Source organism: Ursus arctos, unplaced genomic scaffold (genome assembly GCF_023065955.2).
Source record: "Ursus arctos isolate Adak ecotype North America unplaced genomic scaffold, UrsArc2.0 scaffold_8, whole genome shotgun sequence".
NCBI classification, from domain to species: Eukaryota; Metazoa; Chordata; class Mammalia; order Carnivora; family Ursidae; genus Ursus; species Ursus arctos.
The window spans coordinates 39,531,269-39,542,368 of record NW_026623100.1 but is presented as its reverse complement, the minus strand read 5'-3'; positions in this window follow the sequence as shown (position 1 = coordinate 39,542,368).

The following is an 11,100-nucleotide window of genomic DNA, read 5'->3' as shown; positions in this document are numbered from 1 at the left end:
GACTTCTGGGAAAAGTACCCTGGGTGACTCGTTAGGGGAGTCCAGGACGCCCTAGCTCTCCCTGCCCCTCCCCTCCACCTCTGCTTAATAGCCCGTGAAGGCCAAGTGGGTTTTCTGTCTGAGTCCACAGACCAAGAAGAAGCTGGCACTTTTCTCACGAAAGCAAGGGACTACAAGTGTAATCTTTTAATCTTTCCCAGGCCGCCTCTTGTAAGTCACTCTGCCTCGAAGTGAAACTGTGTCTAACATGCTTTAAGATCTAGAACGGTCTGCGGCCCTGACCTTCAGAGCAGACCTCAGGGAGCACATTTGAAATTGGTGCAGCAGGCAACCTCTCGCCTTTAAGTAAGTGACTTTAGATTCCAAGGGCTTGCTCATGCATGGCGATTAGTTTTTAAAGCTTCCAAGAGCAAAGGGTAGACTCTGTGGAAATGCAGAGTGGGGAACCTGGTATTTTTGCTGCAGAGATAGGAGTCACGGAGTGCTGGGTGTCACACCAGTGACTAAGCCACCTCTTCACTCTGCTGAGCAGGAGCCAGGCACTGAGGGGAGCGGGGTGGGATGGTGCATCCCATAGTCCGGGATAACGCCGGCTGCCATCTTTGAACATGGGCATAACTCAGAGCATCTGGGGGCGGGGGGTACTCTGCACTTGTTATTTCTAATCCTCATGATCAGTCTATTTGGTAGGTATTTATTACTCCCCCTTTTACAGATGAGGAAAGTATGGCTCAGAGAGGTTAAGTAACCAATCCAGTGTCACACAGCTGGTTATTAGTGGAGTTGGGATTCAAACCCAGGTCTTAGGACTCTACAACTCATTCTCATCCCATCAAGCTATGCTGCCTCTCAAGAGTGGTGTCTACCTTGGAAGTGGATGGCAAGGAAAAGGTAGTTGGGAATGGATCTTACTGTATTTCAGGGTTCCTTGTGAAATTCCAAGTTTAGACAAATGATAGCTTTGCCTGTGAGTCAGCCATGAAAATCATGCTTAGTCCCTGGCAAAAAGAGTGGGTGGGAACAAAGCGCACAGAATGAACATGACCACTCCTTTTTTCTTGGTAGCATGTGGGCTTCTTGTTAATGTCCATCCTCCTTCATCTCTCTGTGCCTTTGCCCCCACTGTGCCTCTGCTTGGACTTACCTTCACTTCTACCCTGCTCCACCTGTGGAAAGTCTGTCTCCTCTGCAGAAGAAGGCTTTCTTTCCCTGTGGCTCCCCTAACACCCAGGTGGAGTTAGGCACTCCCTCATCTGTGTTCCCATTATTATTCAAGGCATTATTCATTGTTTGTGTAGGCCAAGGGCTGCCATGGTGGGAGGGGAATTCTTTTACTCAAGACAAAAGCAGATACCGGCAATGAGCCCCAACCATTGAAGAACAAGGAGATCTGAAGGGATCTCCCTCAAAAGGGGGTCATGGTGGTGGTGGGGGGGCGGAGCTGGGCCAGGAGCCAGCACCTAGAGGGGGTGGTGGGAGCGAGCCCAAGTCAGGTCCCAAGGTGCATGTGGCATGGTGCCTGCATACAGGTGGCCAGTCCTTGGTAAGTGGTTGACGAATGGGGGTGGAAAGGCTGAAGTGATGAGCAGCCTTCTTAAGCCAAACCTGAGGCCCTGTTGGTCATGGGCAGTGACCACAGTCTGGCAGTCTGGGCTGAACTCGTCATCCTCCTGGAACTTCCGCCGGTGTTTCCCAACTGGCTTCCCCACCAGCGCGACCAAAGACCTGGACCGCTTGACTTGGAAAACCACACCAACGATCCCAGCCGGCTGCATTCTGAGCCCTGCTTTCCCCTGCGGGTGCCTGTTTCCAGCCCTCCACAGAGGACTCAACCCCTCATTTGGGGGCCAGTGCCAACTCCTGGCTATGAATCTAATTGTGCCCCACACCCCCTTGTTTTTCTAACTGGGTGTTGGGAATTTCCTTGGCTAAGCCTCCAGGTCTTCCTTCCTTCTGGATTTAATGAGCTCATTTATTTTTCTTTTTCACTTAGCAGGTTTTAGGGCTGGTTAATGAGTGGTGGGGTTCTCTTTAAGAGCCAAGTTGGGCCAAGCTCAGGGCACTTTTCTTGCCATTTCCAGTTCTCAAGTCCCCTGTGTCTCTTGCAGTCTCTCCCCGGGTCTGGCAGCCACTCTGCTCAGTGCAGTTCCCATCTGTGGAAATTTCTGGAATACAATGACACATCGGCCTCAGGGTTTTATTTTGTTTTGTTTCTTCACATATCTTCCCTGGGACAGTTGTTTCAAGATGATCCTGTGCTTTCTAAAAAGAAGAAGCTGTTGAAGCGCCAGGGAAAGAGATCCATTTTTAAATGCAGAGTTTCCTCCTATGTTTTGTCTGAAGCTTTTGGTAGATTTTGGGGTGGGGGGGGTGGCTGTGAATTCCAGGGAGACTTGCCAGAGGCTATTTAAACCTCCTTTGTGTGAAGTGCTGTAAAGAGCTGCCAGGAGGGAGCACTAAAGAAGGGAACTTGGAAGCCTTGCTGTGGTAGTTGGCACTTGGGAGACTTCCCGCCCAGAGAGAACGAGAAAGAATGCAGGGTCCATGTGGCAAGAACAGGGATCCACAGGGACAGAATGGCTTACTCGGTTCCCAGAAGCTCCTTGAGGTAATGACTTCATAGCTGCTTTGGTGACTCTCTACCACTGAAAGTTTAGCCCAAGGAATCCCCTTGCCCGTTTGTCCATCCATCCATCCATCCATCCATCCATCCATCCATCCATCCATCCCATAAACAAAGATTGAGTACTTGCTGTGAGGCAGGCCCAGGGTTAGGCCCTGGGGTGGCAGGAGGAATGATTGGACACAGTCCTAATAAATGCCCACAGGTCATCTCCACACATTTCAGAGATTGAGGATCCTGTGCAGGAGAGTCGGACAGACAGAGGGGAGGCACCAGAGGGTAAGTCCCAGAAACCTCCATAGGCCGTGCTTAGGTCGTTTGCAGAGCTGTTGTCAACTCCTTGTTTCCCACTGAACTCCTGGGGCGTAGGTGCCACACTGCCCCCCTGAGCTCCGCTCCCCCCTGTGAAGTCACAGCCCTCAGCTTGCCTCTGCGAAGGGTCTAGGCTGAGGGTGGCAATGGGCGGCCTGAGGTGCTTCCCTCCCAGGTGAGAGCAAGGCTCCCGGGGCCAGTGTCGCTGTGGCCCAAAACATATTTTGGAAGCTTGCTGTGATCTGCCCCTAGCAGAGATCAGAGAGAGGGGAGGCAGGCTGCCGTCCGCTGTGTCAGCCGGGGTATTAGCTTGCCAGGGCTGTTGTAACAAAGTCCCACAGAATAGGTGGCTGGAAAAACAGAAGTTCATTGTCTCATAGATCTGGAGGCTAGAAATCCAAGATCAAGATGTCAGCAGGGTTGATTCCTCCGAGGGCTGTGAGGGAGATTCTGGTCCAAGCTTCTCTCCTTGCTTCTGGTGGCTGCTTTGTGCCGACACTGCCGTGGTCTTTGAGCAAGACCACCCTGACCTCCGCCTTCAACTTCCCAAGGTGTTCTCCCTGTGCATGTGCCTCTGTGTCTAAAATTTCCCCTTTTATAAGGACACCAGTCCTGTTGGATGGGGGCCCACTCTAATGACCTAGCTAATTACATCTGCAATTACCCTATTTCCAAATAAGGTTCCATTTTGAGGTCCTGGGGGTTAGACTTTAAGGTAGGAATTTTCGGGGGACATAGTTCCAATCATAACACCATGTTTCTGACTTTATTGCCCTCCTGCTACCACCATCAGCAGTGCCTATGAGGAGGGGGCCAGAGTGACTGTGCCTCGGAAAGGGTCTGGGGAGCTGCCCCAGGGAGAAATCAAAGCGTGGTCTGGAAGCAGGGAAACGTGCTGGAAGGAGAGCGTTTGTGCTGGAAAGCATGGCCCGTGGCAGGGGGAGCAGCTAGCAGTGCTGGGATTTGCTCCTCTTTGCCTTTGTGCCTAGAACTGACAGGAACCTGAAAGGAAGGAAAGCTCCCAGCAGGCGGCCCTTTTGCCTGGGGCAGAGTTGCCAGAGGAGAGCGCTGCCCCTGGGATCTGGGTGAAATGATCCCCAGAACTTGCGGGAAAGGGGAGAAAAGCAAGCAAGGCCCCGAGTTCTGAGATATTTGAGGTAGTCTGGTGGGCAGGACCTGGCGTGTGGGGCTGCTCACGAGGGTGCCCGCGGTGGTGGAGGCTGTGTGAGTGACTGGGCGTTCCTTCATGCAACCATCCAGGATTTGCTGAGACTCTCTCAGCCACATCCTCTTTGAAACACAGAGGAATTTAATTAAAAAGGGTAATTATAGTGCATCATTGTAATAGATCACTTGTGGACTTTGATAATTTTGAAAAAGAAAATTGGGAACATTTACCTCACCAAATATTAAAATTTAAGATAAAGTAATTGTCATTGAAAGTATATATTTTGGCACATGAATAAATGGAATAATGGAATAGGTTCATGGAATGGAATAGGCTAGATGTCAGGTATAGTAGAAGTCCATACTTCAAATGGACATAGTATGTTGATATACTTAACATCTGATAAAAGTGACATTTCAATTCAATGGGAAAATTATGATTGATTCAAGAAATCGTGTTGACCTAATTGGCTCTCCACTTGGGAGAAAAAAATCAAGGTAGACACTACCTCCTACCTATTGCTCCTATATGCAGCAATGAATCTCAGATGGGTTTGGTTTAAAGATCTAACTGTCAGTTGGGGCGCCTGGGTGGCTCAGTCCTTAAGCATCTGCCTTTGGCTCAGGGCGTGATCCCAGCGTTCTGGGATAGAGCCCCACATCAGGCTTCTCTGCTGGAAGCCTGCTTCTTCCTCTCCCACTCCCCCTGCTTGTGCTCCTTCTCCCGCCGGCTGTCTCTCTCTCTGTCAAATAAATAAATAAAATCTTTCAAAAAAAAAAAAAAGATCTAACTGTCAGTAAACAAATAAATACGTAATGTATTTGAGGAAAATTTAGTGGAAAATTCACTTTCCAAATTTCCAAGTTTGTGTAACTTTGGAGTAGAAGGGATATTTTTAATAATTGCAGAAATCCACAAAACTGAGGGGGGAAAAAGAAGGGCACGTGCCTACATATTTTTTCAAATTTTAAGAAAAAAACACCATAAGGAAGGTCAAATGGCAAACAGTAGATTCAGCTGAACGGGGGTAGAATATGCCCAAAGCTCATATAAACTGGTAATAAAATGACAAAAGGCAATAACAACGTGAGGAAAAACACAAACAGGCAATTCACAGAAGAGAAAATAAAGATTTAAGTGGAGTCGAAAAGGATTGGTCAGGGAAAGTCGAATTTGATGATTTATTTGTCCGATCGGCAAAAATTAAACACACCAATAACATCTCGCGCCTGAGAGAACGGAGGAGGAGGAACACTTTTACACCTTGCAGATGATGAACTGCAGAACCCTCCAGCAAAAATAACCTGGCAATGCTACTAAAGTTCGAAATGCCACCATGGACTCAGCAGCCCCATTCTGGGCAGTTATTCCAGTAGCTATACAGACACTGGTACCAAGAATAGAGGGACATGGATGTTCACAGACCACTCTTTGCTGTGACGAAATATGGAATGAAATAAACAATGGAATAAACCAGGTGCCTCCGTGCCGTGGGGTAGTATGCAGCTATCGCAGAGAGCTGACTGATCCACATACCCTTCTGGAGAGGTGTATTAAGAGCAAAAGCAAGTTGTGGAAAGTGTGTATAGTGTGATCCCTTTTTGTAGAAAAATTGACTAAAAGCACATAAAACTTAACACCCACGTCCATCGTGTGTGTGCGTGTATGTGTTCCGGTGTCGAGAACCGTGACTTCACAGGGAGTGCTACCCCCAGGCTGAGGCATGAGACGGGCATAATTTTTAACTTCTTGTTTCTGTATCTTTGGTCTTTATGTTTATTACAAGAATCATGTTTTTGCTTTTTTAATTAAAAGCAATTGGATAAAGGCAATTTCAAAGGGGAAAAAAAGGACAAAGTGTTTAAAACACTTCTATGACTCACTGGGCCCTCAGGATGAAGTCCGCTCTCTTTAATGGACTTACGAGGCCCCTGGGATCTGGTCCCCACAGGCAGCACCATGCTCTTTTCCTTTTGTTCTGCCTTTCCCCCTCTGCGTTCCAGCTGTGTAGGCCCAGAAACATTCTCGAGATACTCTGCTCTCACCACACACCTTGAGCCACCTTCCATGGGCTTGGCTAAGTCTCCACCTACTGATTCCTTTAGCTCCTTGTACCGATGTCCCTGGTGACGCTGTGGGCTTTCCCCTTAATCACCTGTTAACTTAATTTTATCTCCAGTGGACAGTAATTCCCAAGAGGGCAGGCACCATTTGTCATGGTGTCCCTAGTACCTTGTCTAGCTCATTGTAGGTACTAAATACAAGAAATGTTTGTTGAATGAATAAAGAAAAGAAGGATGAAACGAAAGAATGGAGAGCAGGCATTAGAAATACAAAGGAAGAAACATGGTCTGTGCCCTCAAGATTGCATGGTGCAGAGACACGCATGTAAACAGCCCAGTTATAATACAAGAAGATACTTACTGTTTGAAGACTGAGGGAACATAAGTTACCCAAAATTGCCCCAGGGGACATCTGGAAGGTTGCACAAGTGAGAAAACATTTAATCAAAGATTTGAAGAATGAGCAGACACTTACCAGGAAATAAGAGGATGGAGTGATGTTTCTGGCACAAGGACGAGCCCCTGCAAGGGCACGGAGGCATCAAAGAACATGACGAGTCTGAAAACCTCAAGTGATTTAATATTGCGTGAGCATAAAGTTCAAGGTTGGGGAAAGGAGTAAATGAAAGAAGATAAACGGAGGTAGTTATCTTGGAACCAGATCATTCACGAAGGTCCCTGCAGGCCAAGCCTGTGAGTTTAGAGTTCAGAGGGGGCAATACTGTGGAAGGTTTAAGCAGGGTGTGATGTGAGGGGGCTTAGATCACACCAGCAGGATGCGAAGGGGAGGTGGGGGGCTCAGATGATGTCAGACGATGGGAGACTGGCCAAGGGTGCACAACAGGAAGGAGGTCACTGCAGTCTTCCCCTGGTGAGCCAGCTCGGGAACTGGTGCAGTGAAAGGGGGTCGAGTTGACATGACGGGGCACTTGAGGGGTTGGCATGAGGATGGGCAGGGGGGAGGGGGAGGGAGTCAAAGTGGCCTCTCAAATTCCTGATTTGGCAGCTTGTTTTCTTTATTACGACACAGATGACCCAGAAGAGAGGCAAGTCTGAGGAAGGCAGAGAGCGGAGAACTGGGTGTGGGCCGCGTTGAGATGATTCCTTTCCTAGGGCTGCCGAGTGCCTCCAACTGCGAGGCTTCCAACAACAGACGTGGAATTCTCTCACAGTTCTAGATGGTGGTGCCCAACGTCGAGGTGTCGGCAGGGCCGGCTCCCTCTGGGACTCTGGGTGGCATCCTTCCTTGCCTCTCCCGAGCTTCTGGCGGCGGCTGGGGATCCTTGGTGTCCTTGGCTTACAGAGGCATGGCTCTGGTCTCTGCGTCTGTCCTCGTGTGGTGTTCTCCCCGCGTGTCTTCCTGTGGCACTTTCCTCCTCTTCTGAGCACCCTGGTCATATTGGATTAGGGCCCACCCTCATGACCTCATCTGAACTTGATTACATCTACAAGACCCTAATTTCTCTCTCAGGCCACATTCACAGGTACTGGGAGTTAGGACTTCAACACAGCCTTTGGTGGGGGACGGGGGGGCAAAGGAACACAGTTCAACACAGAACACCGAGTTTGAAGGGCCGTGGGACCTTGGGTAGAGACGTCCAGGAGGCCTCTGGCTCAATGGGAGGGACGGCTCAGGGGAGATGCCTGGGCTGCAACTTTATTTAGACTCTGCCAGCAAAGAGACAACAGCATGAGGTGATGGCAGCGAGCCGGGGAGTGGCCTGAGAAGAGAAACCTCGGGCGAGGTCGTGGTCAAGGGGCTGTGAGGGGCAGAGGACCGCATGGGCCGGAGCGTGGTGTGGCTGACCCCGAGTGGACCAGGGTCCTTCCTTTGCCAGGCGCCGGCCATCACCCACCGGAGTGCCAGCCCGTGTTTTCTGCTGCCTGGTTCTTCCACGTCCGACTCTCTCTGCACACCTGACTCGGCTTTTCCCTTCCTCAGAAGCGCTGGAGCCCTGCAGCCGTCTCCTGTGGGAGTCGGCAGGGACAGCGAGATGCTGCTGGGGCCTCTGCTTCCCGAAGCTCAGCACTACAGAGCAGCATTGATAAAGCAAACAAGGCCGGCTTGTTTGTGTTTTGCGTTTCCTCAGAAATGAGCTGGCAGTTTTGTAATAACACTGAGGAATTGCACTTTACTGCGTCACCAAAATGTTCCCATATGGCCATAAAAGTGCTGTCCAGAGCGTGGGCAGTGTCTCCCCTCCTGTCGCGCACACCCACTCAGCCGTCCCGCAGGCTGCAAAGCCCGCTCTGGGGTGTCAGAGAAAGCTGCAGATTCTCGAATGTGAGCCTGAAAGTCAGGGCAGACCGGAGTGACTCAGCCAAGGGCTTCTGGAAGGTGTGCCCTTCAAATACAGTAAACAGTAGATGGAGGTCTCCGTGAAGGCAGGGTCCCTGGCTGCTTCGTTCCCGCTTGCAGCCCCTGCCTCTGATAGGCTCCTGGTAGACACTCAACAAGTGTCTCTAGGCTCTGGGTGGCCTAGGATGTGAGGTGTGTGTCCACACCGGGATCAGTAAACGACTGACCAGCCATGCACAGCCGATGCTGCACTCTCCACCCACCAATGAGGGTGAGCAGGAGATGCTGGTGTGGCACCTTTTCTTTTCCCTGTGGGACTCCGGTGATCCGTGGCCAGGCCTCCTGCAGATCGGCGGTCCTGAGCTAACACTGCTCATTCCAGCAAGACCCATCTCCTCCGGTTCAGCAAAATGCATGACAAACAATGGCCGCAGTGACTGTTTGCATTATGACTTAAATAAAACAATGGCTAATATTTATCAAGTGCCCGCTATGGATCGGGCTCTGTGCTAAGTGTTTAATATGCATTATTTCAAGTAACTCTTGCAATAACTCTGCCAGATAGGTGCTATTTATATCAACATTTTAAAACAAATATAAAATTTAAAATGATGATGTCACGTTACCCAAGTTCCCGCAGCTAGAACGTGGTCTTGGGAGGTGTTTGAACCCGGGCTACCTGGGACTACAGCCCACCTACTGAAGCCCTTTGTTGTGCTCGTGAGCTTTGCCAATCTCCTGTTGAGATTTCTTGTTCAGTTACTGCATGTTTAACTTAGGAATTATTGCCCAAGAGATGGGGCAAGAATGATGTGCAGGGTCAGGAAGCCCTCAGGGCAGCTGCTGCCAGGTTCCAGGAATTAGGACACCAGTTTGGCTCTGGGAAGAAAAGCAGTGGTGAGTTTAGCGAGAAATGCAGAGGAGCCGGAGTACCCAGGGTCCTTGCTGCCCAGTGAGCCCTGCCTGTCTGTCAGGCTCTGTTCAGCTGTCATGGCGCACAAGTTTACAAAGGGCACGGACTTGCAACCTGGGCTTGTCAGTCAGCAAATTATGCATCAGATCCAGTGACTCATAGCCTTTGGGGATTAGCAAGGCCCTCAAAGATAATCCAGTTTGACTCTTTGATTTCATAGGTGAGACGCCTGAGCCCAAAGGGCAGAGAGAGGATGGTGGCAGATTAAAGATGGCTGCAAATGCTTTGACACTTCTCCCATTGAGAGGAGGACTGTATCCCGCCCCTCGAATCTGGGCGGGCTCTGTGACTACGTAGCTTATAGAAAGCTGCCCAAGTGACACTGTACCCGTTTCTGGACTCAGGCATTAAGAGACTGGAAGGTTCTACTTTCTGCTCTGTGAACATGTACTCTTGGGACCCAGATGCCATGCCATGAGCTAGCCCAAGTAGCATCTTACAGACACACGTGGAGAGGAATTGGGGTCCCTGGGCAACAGCCCCTGCTGACACTCAGCACTTTGTGGCCAACGTGGAACTGGGTCCTTCAGCTCCAGTCAAGCCCTCCTTCCTGGAAGCACGTGGAACAGAAACAGCCATCTCGGCAGAGCCCTGCCCAAAATGTAGATTTGAGCAAATGAAATGATTGTTGTTATTTTAAATCACTAAATTTGGGGCTGGTTTGCTATGCAGCAATTGATACTCAGAACAAGGACCAAGTAGTAGGTGTTATTATGACTCTCTGCTGGTATTCCTTTCACTCCGTTGCCGTGGAGCTCATGGCTCACTTTGGGTCATCCTGGTCGCTCATCCTTCTCAGTGGTATGTGAGGTTGGAAAGGCTGGTGCATTACCTTGCATGAGAACGGCTGGACTTGAATGTCTTCAGCAAAAGTTACCAAATCTAATGATCATGAGAATCCTGGGGCCTGGGGGTTGGGTATATAGATTCTTGGGGCACATTCCAGGATATATTGAATTAGAATCTTTAGGCGTGAGACCCAGACATTGCCATTTTTATTTGTTTGTTTGTTTCCCAGGTGATTCTGAAGATCAGACAGCTTTGGGACTCACTGGTCATGAATTGTTTGCAACTGGGAGAAATGCCCCAGCATCACTTTTGTGCACAGAAGATCCTAAACTAGATATTACTGGAATTTTTCCATTTTTGTTTAAATTCCTGGGTGCGATGCATGTGATTTCTATTCTTTAGCTAAGCCACCCTGGGGATTCTAAGTTCTTAAAATACTCACCCTTCATTTAAATTGGGGTTGGCCTGGATGTCTCTGATGCCCCTGGACCAGGCTAATGTGTGCACATAAAAGGAAGGAATCCATTAATCATTAATGTTATTCACTAAACATTTATGACTTTCTCCCCTTGTAATATAGTAGGATTGCATTTCCTGGATCCCTGTGATAGAGTGGGACCATATAAATAACTCTGGTTAATGAGCAGAAGTGATATGTGTCACTCCTGGGCTAGAGCATTTTATGACAAGTGCAGAACCCTCCAGAATCCTCTCTCTCAAACTGCACTGTGAGTGACAATGTTCTGGATGGTGGTTGTTATGGTAGCACAGTCCCCTGAGTGAGAATGATGTATAGGGCCTCCTTGCTGACCTACAACAGACATATGGTATTAGCAAGAAAAGAATTTTTATTGTTTGAAGAAATTGAAATTT